General features: G+C 45.7%; 1 long non-coding RNA gene across 1 annotated transcript in view; it reads left to right on the top strand.

The window, feature by feature from the left end:
- LOC138849181 (uncharacterized) overlaps positions 1–11,831 on the top strand; it is a 76,840-nt gene extending 65,009 nt beyond the window's left edge. Inside the window, exon 2 of the long non-coding RNA XR_011387601.2 lies at positions 11,466–11,831. This is a non-coding gene — a long non-coding RNA (uncharacterized LOC138849181). The remainder of the gene's footprint in view (positions 1–11,465) is intronic.
- Positions 11,832–12,031: the final 200 nt, after the last annotated feature.

The raw sequence follows: 12,031 nt of genomic DNA, 5'->3' as shown, positions 1-12,031 counted from the left end.
AGATTACTAGTTGCTGGGTGCAGGGGAGAAGAAAGAAGGGCAGAGTGACAGCCAATGGGTTTGGAGTGTCTTTTTGGCATAATGAAAATGTTCTAAAATTAGCGGTGAAGGGTGCACGAGCTTGTGGATTTACTAAAACCCTCTGAATTACACACATTTAAAAAGGGTCAATTTTAGGACATGTGGGTTTGCTCAATAAAGTAGTTTTTTTTTTCAAGATGAAGAGTGGAGAACAGAAGAAAAAAGAAGAAAGTAAAGAACAGTGTAATGTGCAATTTTTAATCAAGTGAACAATAACTTAAACAATAGCAACAAAAATGAGACACGAGTGGGCAAGATTAAAACTGGGTAGCATGTCTGACCTGGTATACAGACTCTTCCTGTGGCTGTCTGGAATGCTGAGCTGAAGATCACTGAGGCTGCATCTAGACTTAAAAAAAAAAAAAAAAGCAGCATGATCAATTAGTGATGTCTGCCCCAGCATAGGAGGAGGTAAAGACACACTCCCTGTGTCACGCCAAGCCTGGATATCCCTTCCTGAATAGACTAGTGGCTTCTCTCAGCAATCAAATTCCCTGATCTGAAACACTGTCATGGAGCAGGAAGAGAATTGTGGGCTGCTGGGATCTGGATTAGAAAAGCATGGGTGGATCGAGTCAGAGGTCTTTGCATAACCAGCCTAGACCCACGCCTGCAAAGACTAGCCTGCCTCTATCCCACTAGGTCCATCCTGGAAATTGCCAGCTCCACTGAGAACTTGCACCAGTAAGAAACAATTCCCAAGGTCAGCTCTTCATCACCTCTTTTCTATTTGCTGCCTCTTTCCTCCAGAGAACTTTCCTTGCAGAAAAGGCTGTGGAGCAACGAACGGATTTAGACCAACTCCTCCTGGTACAGACCCTACCATGACAATATGTGCCTGGGGCCCTCGTTGTGTGAGATGCAGGCATCCCAGATCAGGATGCTGGTTTGAGTCCCAGATGCTCTGTTTCTGACCCGTGTTCCCGCTAATACTGCTAGGAATGCCGCAGACGATGGCCCAAGTTCTTGGGCTCCTGACACCCATGTGAAAGACCTGGGTAGAGTTCCAGGTCCCTGGCTTTGTACTGGTCCTGGCCCGATACTGGCTGTAGCAGCCATTTGGGGAGTGAATCAGCACAGAGTTTTTCTCTCTCTTTCCCTCTCTGTTTCTCTCTCTGTCTCTCTCTCTCTCTGTGTATCTGTGCCACTCTGCCTTTCAAGTAAACAACAACAAAAAAAGTTAAAATACATGCATCGCTAGCATGCATGTCTTCTTCCAGTGGAGAGGGGGCTTAGCAATTAAAATCCCCCCTCAGTTTGCAGAATGTGTCAAGAGACTTGCTCTGGGCAGCAAAGAAAAATACATTTGTCATTGGAATGACAGCCATAACAGTTAAAGCCATTTTTATCCAGTGGCAGTGGAGCTGGCCTTATCCCTTCTGGGAAAAATAATGAATATTAGAGGTTCTGTTTACAAATATGCACCTTTCACTGATTTCTCTCACAGCCCAGCAATTTTTCAATAGGACAGCTTTCTTGGAAACAGTGTAAACAGGCCGAAGATGATAAAATGTGGTATCCAGTGAGACGCCTGGGGCTCTGTTTGCTTAACAGGGTAATTGGGCATGGACTTGGAAAGGTCAGCCTCTGCAGCCAAGCTGCCCCAGGTGTTGGCCTGGAAGGAAGCTCTTGGTTAAATAATCAGGTCTAAAAGCACCCTCCCAACCCCCCATCCCCCAGCTTCACAGGTTTTCCGAAGGGGCACCCTCTAGATCAGATTTACAACTCCCCTCCCAACTTTTATTCTGTGAATCTTGAGCTCACTGGTCCAAGTGAATCTTTCCAGAAAGAGTCAAATGCATGAGGATCATTGCCCTATGCCTCTGCTGTTCGCAGTAAACCCACTTTCTCTGACACACTAATATGTTTAAACCCTAGAATGGCTAATGAGATCAGGAGGTGATTAGCTGTCAGTTCCTAAGTGAAATTGATCAGCGATGGTTGCAGGCTAAGGAAAGAAAATTCCCCCATCCACAGTCCACAGCTTTCTCTGATCCTATTTGTGCTTCTTTTTATCATTTGCAAAGAGAAATCTAGGGCCTATCATCTCTACAAGATTATCTATAGAGTCCCATGGCAGGTGCTGCCCACATGTTTGCCTTTGGAAGTCCAGAGCCATTGTGATCAGAGATCGGGAGACCGAGCTCAGGGGGAAAGCACAGCATGAAGAGTTCGCTTAGAGCTGAAATGCTTTTCGTTAAGAACCAAGTACTCCTTTCTCAGAAGGCCACACAGTCTGGCGAGAAAAGCCAGACACATAAACTTTGGTTTGTGATTCTTTGGTTCTTACCTTTCCAAGCTGTGCTGTCAGTAAACCAGTGCTTTCTGCATCTTACAGATTCAGCTGTTAGCTCTGCAGGTACAATGTCTAGCAGAGTCTACCCGAAAAAAAAAAAAAAAAGTAGTAACATTCCTAAAGACCTCTCCAGGCTGGTGTTAAATAAAGTCATGTGAACACAAGCGTATTTTTATTGCTCTTACTTGCACCTGCCATTTCAGGACCCACAGCTCCGCGAGTCCCTCACAACGGTTTCTGAAAGTCTGTGCGTTTCCAAAGATCCATAGCTGCCATTTCCCCTTTGCCACTCCGGTGACACCAGCGGGTCTGCCTCCCCCTGGAACCATCCCTCCTCAACTCTGAGTGGGAGCTTCCACGGGCCCCTTTTTCTCTTAAAAATGTAGATAGATACATATTAAAAATACATTTTATGGCTGTTAGTGTAAAGGCAAATATAATCCAGGCTGAATTCAAAATTATAACATTTTTCTTCCACTCTAAAAGTGCATGACATACCATTAGCCACTGTAAAGTGTACAGTTTAGTGGCATTCAGTACATTCATAATGGAGAGCAACCATCACCTCTTTCTGGTTGCAAAACATTTCATCACTCGCCAACGAGTCCTCGTACCTGGGAAACAGTCACTCCCCATTCCTTCTATCCCTGAACACAGCATTCTCAGGGATCATCCACGTTGAGCATCCCTCAGCACCGCATTCCTTTAAGGGGTCAACAATGCGTTGTTGTATTGTTCACCTATGAATGGACGTTGGGTTGTTGCCACTGGTTGGCTGTGAGGAGGAATGGTGCTATGAGCATATGTGTATAACTTTTTGTCTGGAAGTTTGTCTTGCGGTCTGGCTATGCTTGGAATGCCCCCTGTAAAACTCTTGTTGAAATTTAATTGCCACTACAATCGTGTTGAGACGTGGGAGCTTTATGGAAGGACCAGGTTATGAGGGCGCTGCCTCTGATTGCACTGAGCCTGTTCTCTCAGGGTTGGGGCCTGAGGAAAGGCTGCGCTCTGCACGTTGTGTGCTAGCTGTCTCCTGCGTGCTCACTTGCCCTTGGGCCATCTTATGATGCAGCAGCGAGCCCCTCACTGCACGCAGCACCTTGCTCTCACACCACTCAACCTCTAGAACTGTGAGAAGTAACTTATTTTCTTCATAAGTTGTCCAGTCTGTGAGATTCCTTGAGTGGAATTTCTGAGTCTTGTGGTGACTTAAGTTGAACTTTTTGAGGCACTGCCACCATTTCTCAAAGCAATTGCATCGTTTTACATTCCCACCAGCAGGGTATAAGGGTTCCAATTTGTCCATACCCTCACCAACACCTGTTATTGTCTGTTGTTGTTGTTGTTTTTTAAAGATTTATTTATTTGAAAGAGTTACTGAGGGTGAGGGAGAGAGAGAAAGGGAGAGAAAGAGAGAGAGATGAGAGATAGAGATTTTCCATCTGCTGAGTCACTCCCCAAATGGCCACAACAGCTGGGGCAGGAGCAGGCCAAAGCCAGTAGCCAGAGCTTCATCTGGGTCTCCCATAGGACTGCAGGGCCCCAAGCACTTGCACTGTCTTCTGCTGCTTTCTCAGGCACATGAGCAGGGAGCTGGATTGGAACTGGAGGAGCTTGGGACTTAAACCACGTCCACGTAGGATGCTGGGGTTGCAGGATGCGGCATAGCCTGTTATGCCACAGCAACGCCCCCGATTGTCTTTTTATTGCAGCCATTTTGGTGGGTGTGAAGCGGCAGCTAGGGAGGAGAGGGGACCTGTTCAGCGTCACGTGCTGCCCAGTGAGGTCTGGACATGAAATCTCTTTGTCTACCAACATGACGCTTGCTCCCATCAGACCAGACAGCCTTTCTCTTCACCATGAAGAAAAGGGCCAACACAGCCCAGTAAAGTGATGCTGATACAGACCCAGACTTCCTTCACTCACTACAGCACCTCTCTGTGCATGAGGATGGGGATGGGTCTCCTCCCCAGCTGGTGGCCTGGATGGGATTTCCCCAAGTCCTTGCTGAGCTCAGTTTACTCTCTGAACTTTTCTTTGATGGCAGACAGCTTCAGCAGTCACCCAAATGTGCTGCACGTACCTACCTGTTAGCTGTTAGTCATAGTTTTACACGTGGTGATACGAAGATACTTCAGAAATGGCACCAACTCAACATGCAAACATATTATCTCAGTATTATTCCATTGATGTTTGACAACAGAGGCAGGTGCAGGGCACAAAGGGAACACAGATAAGGGGCCCCTAACTCTGGAAAAGGGGAGCAGGAGTGGAGTCTCCCAGGTCTCGCAGTGCTGGCAAGGAGCTTGCCTGGCCCGCAATGCAGGGGCAGAGGAGGTGTTTCGGGGTAGCCTGTCTGGGATGGGGATGAACAACTTGAGGGTCAAGCAGCACATTCAACATTCCAAGGCTTCACCACCGTGGCCTATTTTGGCAAAGCCATCCACAGCTGAAAAACCATTCTCAGAGGCAGTCCAGTTAGCCTCATGGGTAACTCTAGCACATATGATTCAAGCCCAAGGGTTGTGAACAAGTGGTAAGAGGTGAAGTGAGAAAGGCAACCAGAGACTAGCTGAGAAAACAGCTTTCACAGCCACAAACCATGTTCTGCACCCCAGTGTGTATGCATGGGAAGTGTGGCAAGTACCGGACTGACTTTGTTGATGGTGCCTCTCCCACACACAGCAGGACTACGGTTTTCACTTATGAAGAAAATGTGATATCCCCAAACAACCATACAAATAAAGAAAAGTCTACTTCGATTCATCTTTTCCATCTTAGTTTGCATAAAGGGCCTCTTTTTTCGCATCAGACTTCAGCTATGTGGTTTCTGCCCAGTTGGGACTCAGCACAATTGTAAAATCGATGAGACCTTTTTCCTTAGACCTGTCTAAAACTACTCCCAACAATCCACTCCCAACAATATCTTTTGGAGAGCCATACATTTGAATATTGTGTGCTTTAAAGTCTGGTTACTGTGAAGTTTAATGCATTTTGATTTTAAAGTTTAGTTTTGTAATCCTATACACTTAAGATTTGTATTTCCAGTGCTCTGTACTGGTAGGGACATCTTGCCAAGTTAGGGTTGAGGGTCTTCTGTATGAAAACCCAGCAGATTTGGTGACTCGTGATAATGGCACATAAATAAAAATGATGTTTGAAGCACATTTCAGCTAATATTCATAGTCAGAATTCTGTCAAGCTCTGGAATTTGGGTCTAGGAGCATGTAAGAATAGTCATTTTATTGAGCAGAAGCACAGTGGGACAGTAGGGGCCTGTGAGATGCTTTTTAAGTGAATTCCTTTATAATACTGATTAATGAAGAGATGACATTTTTCTTGAGACCTATTTAGTCACATTTTTAAAAAGTGGGTGAGATGGGCCGGCGCCGCGGCTCACTAGGCTAATCCTCCGCCTTGCGGCGCCGGCACACCAGGTTCTAGTCCTGGTCGGGGCGCCGGATTCTGTCCTGGTTGCCCCTCTTCCAGGCCAGCTCTCTGCTGTGGCCCGGGAGTGCAGTGGAGGATGGCCCAAGTCCTTGGGCCCTGCACCCCATGGGAGACCAGGAGAAGTACCTGGCTCCTGCCATTGGATCAGCGTGGTGCGCCGGTCGCAGCTCGCTGGCCATGGCGGCCATTGGAGAGTGAACCAACGGCAAAGGAAGACCTTTCTTTCTGTCTCTCTCTCTCACTGTCCACTCTTCCTGTCCAAAAAAAAAAAAAAAAAAAAAAAAAAGTGGATGAGATATCAATTTTCTATATCTTGAATGTTTCATTTCTGAAAATTGAGATTGTTGGGTGGGTGCCCCCAAAAGATATGAATAGTTGTGGAAGAAATGTTCTCTTTCAGTTAGCAATGGATTATGGCTTTCTTCTGGTTTGGAAATACAGTCTGATCTCCAGCCATAGAATACAGACACGCCATAGTTGGTCCAGCTGTAGAATACAGACACGCCATAGTTGGTCCAGCCCATTAGAATACAGACACGCCATAGTTGGTCCAGCCATTAGAATACAGACACGCCATAGTTGGTCCAGCCCATTAGAATACAGACACGCCACAGTGGAAGAGTTCTAGAGAGGGTGCTGGCATCTTCATTTCCCTTTCCCACAGTGCTGGATCCTAGACAGCTGCTGGCAAGAGACTGTGTGGATGGCTGAGAGAAGATGCCAGCCATGGGGTCGTTACTGAAGAGAATGGGCAGAGCTGTATCTTGGAGATCCTGAAATGAGCACCTGGGCTCAGCAGGAAGGGTGAGGGGGACCCGAAATGTGGTGTTCAAACTTCTCTCCCTCCCTCTGTCCATCAATTCCTTCCCTTGTCTACATTTGAAATAAGCACCTTCTACATGTCAGGGGCTGTGGAAGCTATTGGTGTGTGAGAGACACCTGAGCCAGGGAAATATTTAAGTCTCAAGTTGGGAATCTTTTGGTTACTTGCTCATTACTCTCTTTCATTTCTGGCTTTGGGACTTGCCATTCAAACCAAAGACCAGTGTTCGGTCCAGAGATAACCAGGCAGGTGCTGTGGGCAAGCACTTTTCTCCTCATGTGTGGGTGCAAGTGAATGAGTCATGTAAGGCACTGGGTTCTTTCTGGTTCTGAATCACAACCACAAGGTGTACTTGACCACAGATGAGCTATTCCGGGGTTGAGATGACAGCCAAGCATCGGGCGCTCTTTTGCATGTTGTCGTCCCAATCACAACCATCACTGTAGTGTGGTGGCAGTATTGTCCCCATGGTCCAGGTGAGGAAGTTGAGGTTGAGTGAAATTAAGTCATTTGCTCCAGGTCACATAACAAGTGGCAGGGCTGGCTTTAGAGCCTGCGTTATCTGAGTTCATTCCACTTAGGTTAGCTCTGAGAAAACATTTCTTTTTAAAGTGCTCCCAAGTTGTTTCTCTTGGTCCTTTGGGGCAGAGACTGTGAATGGGATGCTTGTCACTGATACCAGTGGCTGCTTCAGACCAATCGCACCAGATTCTTTGGGGGTGGGTCATCTGTGTCGTTGTCCCCCTCCACCCCCCGCCAAGCTACTGTGATGTGTAGTGACTACCGCTGCCTTAGGGAATGCTGAGTGAGTCCATCTGTCCATCACTCTGCACCCAGAACCTCTGCCCAGAGCTGCTGCCTCCTGATCTGGGGTTAAGGGGGCGGAGTCCTGCGAGTCTGCTTGCTCTGCCCTGGGTCCCCGCTCCTTGCTTGTCGGCTGACCGGTTGCATGGGGGCCTCTCTGACCGGCCTTTTCCTCTTGACTGGCTCGCAGCTGCAGGCGGATGCCTTTGCCTGGGTGTCTGTTTTCCCAGGTGAGTAGGAAGCAGAGAAACAGTCTCCCTTCCCCCATTGACCCTGGAGTGTAGGAGTAATGTTGTACGCTTTAGCGGAATAAAAGTACTTCATTTCCCCTCCCTCGCTCCCCTCTCCCTCATTGATTTTATGTTGGAATAAGTTCTCGGTACTAGCAGAAAATAGTAGCTTGCAAAGACAGTGATTTAAGTTTCTCCCCTGACTTCTTGTTGGTTTAGTAAATCCATATAACACTTTAGAGTGGAAATAACTTGAACGTTTGCCCAGAAAGGCAGACATGTGCAGTTTCCAGAAAGAGCAGGCGGTTGGGGTGGAGAGGAGCCGAGAGTTCGCCCCATTTCTGTCACGAGTTAGCTATGTGGTGTTGGGGAGATGGCTAGACTTTCTCTGGGGGTGCTAGGATACCTGAGAGGACTCTCTGTCTTTCTAGGTCAAAAGCATGTTAACACGCTAAGATTTTTTTAAAAAAGATTTATTTATTTACTTGAAAGTGAGAGTTAAACACAGAGAGGAGAGGCAGAGAGAGAGAGAAGTCTTCCATCCACTGGTTCACTCCCCAGATGGCCGCAATGGCCGGAGCTGTGCCAATCCAAAGCCAGGAGCCAGGAGCCAGGAGCTTCCTCCAAGTCTTCCATGTGGGTGCAGGGGCCCAAGGACGTGGGCCATCTACTACTGCTTTCCCAGGCCATAGCAGAGAGCTGGACAGGAAGTGGAGCTGCCTGGTCTTGAACCAGTGTCCATATGGGATGCCAGCACTGCAAGAGGCAGCTTTACCTGCTACGCCACAGCACCAGCCCCAAGATTTTTTTTTTTAATAGTATAGATGGCATTGTGGTGCAGCAGTCAACATCCCATATAAGAGCGCCTTTTCAATTACTGGTAACTCTGCTTCCAATGTAGCTTTCTACTAACATGACTGGGAAAGCAGAGGAAGACAGCCCAAGACTTGTGCCCAGCCACCTGGATGGAGCCCCAGGCTCCTGGCTTTGGCCAGACCTAGACCTCAGCTGTTGTAGCTATTTGAGGATTGAACCAGCAGATGAAAGATCACACACACTCTCTCTCTGTCTCTCTCTAGCTCTGCCTTTCAAATAAATAAATGAATCTTTTTAAAAACACAGATGATTAGAGGAACTAATGTAACAGACACCCTTGCATCTAACGCAGTTTAAACAATGGCAATTATTTTGTCACATTCATTGAAACAGGAGATGACTACCCACTTACTGTGTCATCCTATCTTTTTCTTCTTTATTCTTCTCAGGTTTGTTTCTCTATTTTCGCTACTAGTGTAGGTATCCACAGATGATCATACTATGCTTTTATTTTCAAATTAACTTTATATTTTCGTTTCCCTGCTTTTATGTCTTTTTGTGACTTGAAATTTCCTTCTACTTCCCCAAACTATGCATAGTATATAATTTTCTGTATCTGATTTTGTTAATTTCACAATTTTGCTTTTTTACATTGGGGTTTTTAATCCATTTAGAATTCATATATGTGAACTGAATAGATGTATTTCCAAAGAAGACAGCAAGTGGTCATCAGCCAGTCAGTATTTGAGAAGGTGCTCAATGTCACAAATCACTGGGGAAGTGCAAATCCAAGCTGCAATGAGATACCACCTTGCATCTGTTAGGAAGGCCGTTATCCAAAAGAGAGCGCTAGGAAGTGTAGGTGAGGATGCGGACAGGAGGCAGCCCTTGCGCACTGTTGGTGACCGTGTAAGTTGATTCAGTGATAATGGAAAACAGTGTGGAGGGTCCTCAAAATGAAAAACAGAACTACTGGGGACAGGTGCTCGGCTTAGTGGTTAAGATGCCAGTTAAGAATCCCCTACCCCAATTCAGAGTCCCTGGATTTGATTCCTGGCTCTAGCTCCTGACTCCAGCTTGCTGCTAATGCAGACTCTAGGGGCAGCAGGGATGGCTCAAGTAACTGGGTTCCTAACACCCGCCAGGGAGACCATGATTGAATTCCTGATTCCTGACTTCAGTTCAACCCATTCCTGGCTCCTTCTCTCCCTCTCTTTCTCTGCCTCTTGAATAAACAAATAAAATAAATAAAATAGGACAACCATGTAATTCAGTAGTCTCACTGTTGGGTATACATACAAAATCAGGTATTTTTTTAAAAAAAGATTTATTTATTTATTTGAAAGTCAGAGTTACAGAAAGAGGGAGAGATAGAGAGGGAGGAGGGGGAAGAGGAGGAGGGAGGGAGGGGGAGAGAGAGAAAGAGAGAGAGAGATCTTCCATCCATTATTTCACACCCCTGATGACCACAACAGCCAGTGTGGGGTCAGGCCAAAGCCCGGAGCCAAGAGCTTCATTTTATTCTCCAACGCGGGTGGCAGGGGCCCAAGCACTTGGGCCATCTTCAGCTGCTTTTTCAAGGCAATTAATGGGAGCTAGATCAGAAGTGGAGCAGCTAGAACACAAACTGGTGCCCATATGGGATTCCAATGTTTCAGGCGAAGGCTTTACTGGCAACGCCACACCAGCCCCCAGATCAGCTATCTTGAATTCAGCCCCCAAATCAGCTATCTGCATTCTTATCTTCATTTGTTGATTATTCACAATACACAAGAAATGAAAGCAATCCAAGTGCTCATCAGTGGCTGAATGGATAAATAAAATTTGGTGTATGTACAATCCACTATTATCCAACCCTTAAAAAGAAAGCAATCCTGCCATTTCTTAATAAAAAAGTATATTTATTTATTTGATATGAAAAATGACAGAGTGAGAGGGAACCACACACGGAAAGAGAAGAGAGGAGGAAGATGGGGAGAGAGAGAGAGAGAGAGAGAGAGAGAGAGAGAAACTCTTTGCTTTTTCACTCCCTAAATGGCCACAATGACCAGGGCTAAGCCAGGCTAATGCCAGGAGCCAGGAACCTCATGCAAGTCTCCCATGTGAGTGGCAGGGGCCCAAGTGTTTGCAATATCATTTGCTGCTTTCTCAGGCACATTAACAGGGAACTGGATTGGAAGTGTAGCATCCGGAACTCAAACTGGTATTCTGATATGGGATATCATTGTCATAAGCAGTAGCTTGACTAGCTGCACCATTGCACCTGCCCTCATCCTGCCTTCCGTGACAAAACAGATAGACATGGAGGACATTACAGTAACTGAAATAAGGCAGGTGAAGGAATACAAATGCTATAAATCTTTCTTATGCTCATACGTGGAATCTGAAACGATGAACTCCAGAAACAGAATGGTAGTTGCTGGAGTCTGGAAGGAAAGCAAAAGGGGAGCCATCTGTCAGAGTAGAGACTTCCATTACCTGATGAATAAGGTCTGGGCATCTATTGTATTTTGGGGTGACCACAGTTCGGAACATATTAGATCGCTGATTGTTGAGAGTGGATCTTAAATGGTCTCACCATACACAAGAATGATGATATCTATGTGAGGTGGTGGTGGATTTGTTAACTGACTTGATTGTGGTGGTTATTTCATTATATATATCTATATATATATATATAATTTGATATATATTTTGATATATGTATCAAATCACCTTGCTGTATATCTTAAATGTATACAGTTTTGTCAGTTACACTTTGATGAAGCTGGAAAGAAAAATATTTTTCCCCATGAATGGGAGCTTAATATTATCCTGTCTTTTTGGCTTCTACAAGTTTTGCTTTTCAGACTTATTTTTATATTAGTATTCATCTACCTTATTATGATTTTATGATAATGCTATTCTCAGAAAAATAATGTGGAACATTTCCTCTTTTTCTCTTCTTTGAAACAATTTGATTAAGATTGAAAACAGGGACCTGCACTGTGGTATAGCAAGTACACCTGCAATGCTGGCATCCCATATGAGATTCGGTTCCAGTCCCCGCTGCTCCACTTCCAATCCAGCTCTCTGCTATGGCCTGGAAAAGTAGAAGAAGATGGCCCAAGTCCTTTGGCCCCTGTACCTGCATGAGAGACCTGGAGGAAGCTCTGGCTCCTGGCTTCGGATCGGCTCAGCTCCAGCTGTTGCAGCCATCTGTGGAGTGAACCAGCATATGGAAGACTTCTCTCTCTCTCTCCCTCCCTTCCTCCCTTCCTCCCTCCCTCCCTCCCTCCCTCTCTGTAACTCTGCCTTTCAAATAAATAAATAAATCTCTTTAAAAAGAAAAGATTGAAAATATCTCCTCCTTCAACATTTGGTAGAATTTTCTCATGGAACCATTTAAAATTGGTTGGTTTTTTTTTTGTGAGTGTTTTTGTATGTTGTGTGCTTGTGTGCCTGTGTGCTTGTATGTATTTAAAATTTTTTAAAATGTATTTATTGGGGTTGTGGGTAGAGACACAGAGTGAATTCTCCTATGTTGCTTCA

The sequence above is a fragment of the Oryctolagus cuniculus genome, chromosome 3 (assembly GCF_051225735.1).
Source record: "Oryctolagus cuniculus isolate XC-2025 breed Fujian yellow rabbit chromosome 3, ASM5122573v1, whole genome shotgun sequence".
In the NCBI taxonomy this organism is placed as follows: domain Eukaryota; kingdom Metazoa; phylum Chordata; class Mammalia; order Lagomorpha; family Leporidae; genus Oryctolagus; species Oryctolagus cuniculus.
The sequence above is the reverse complement of the archived record's forward strand: the minus strand, read 5'-3'. Positions and strand labels throughout refer to the sequence as shown.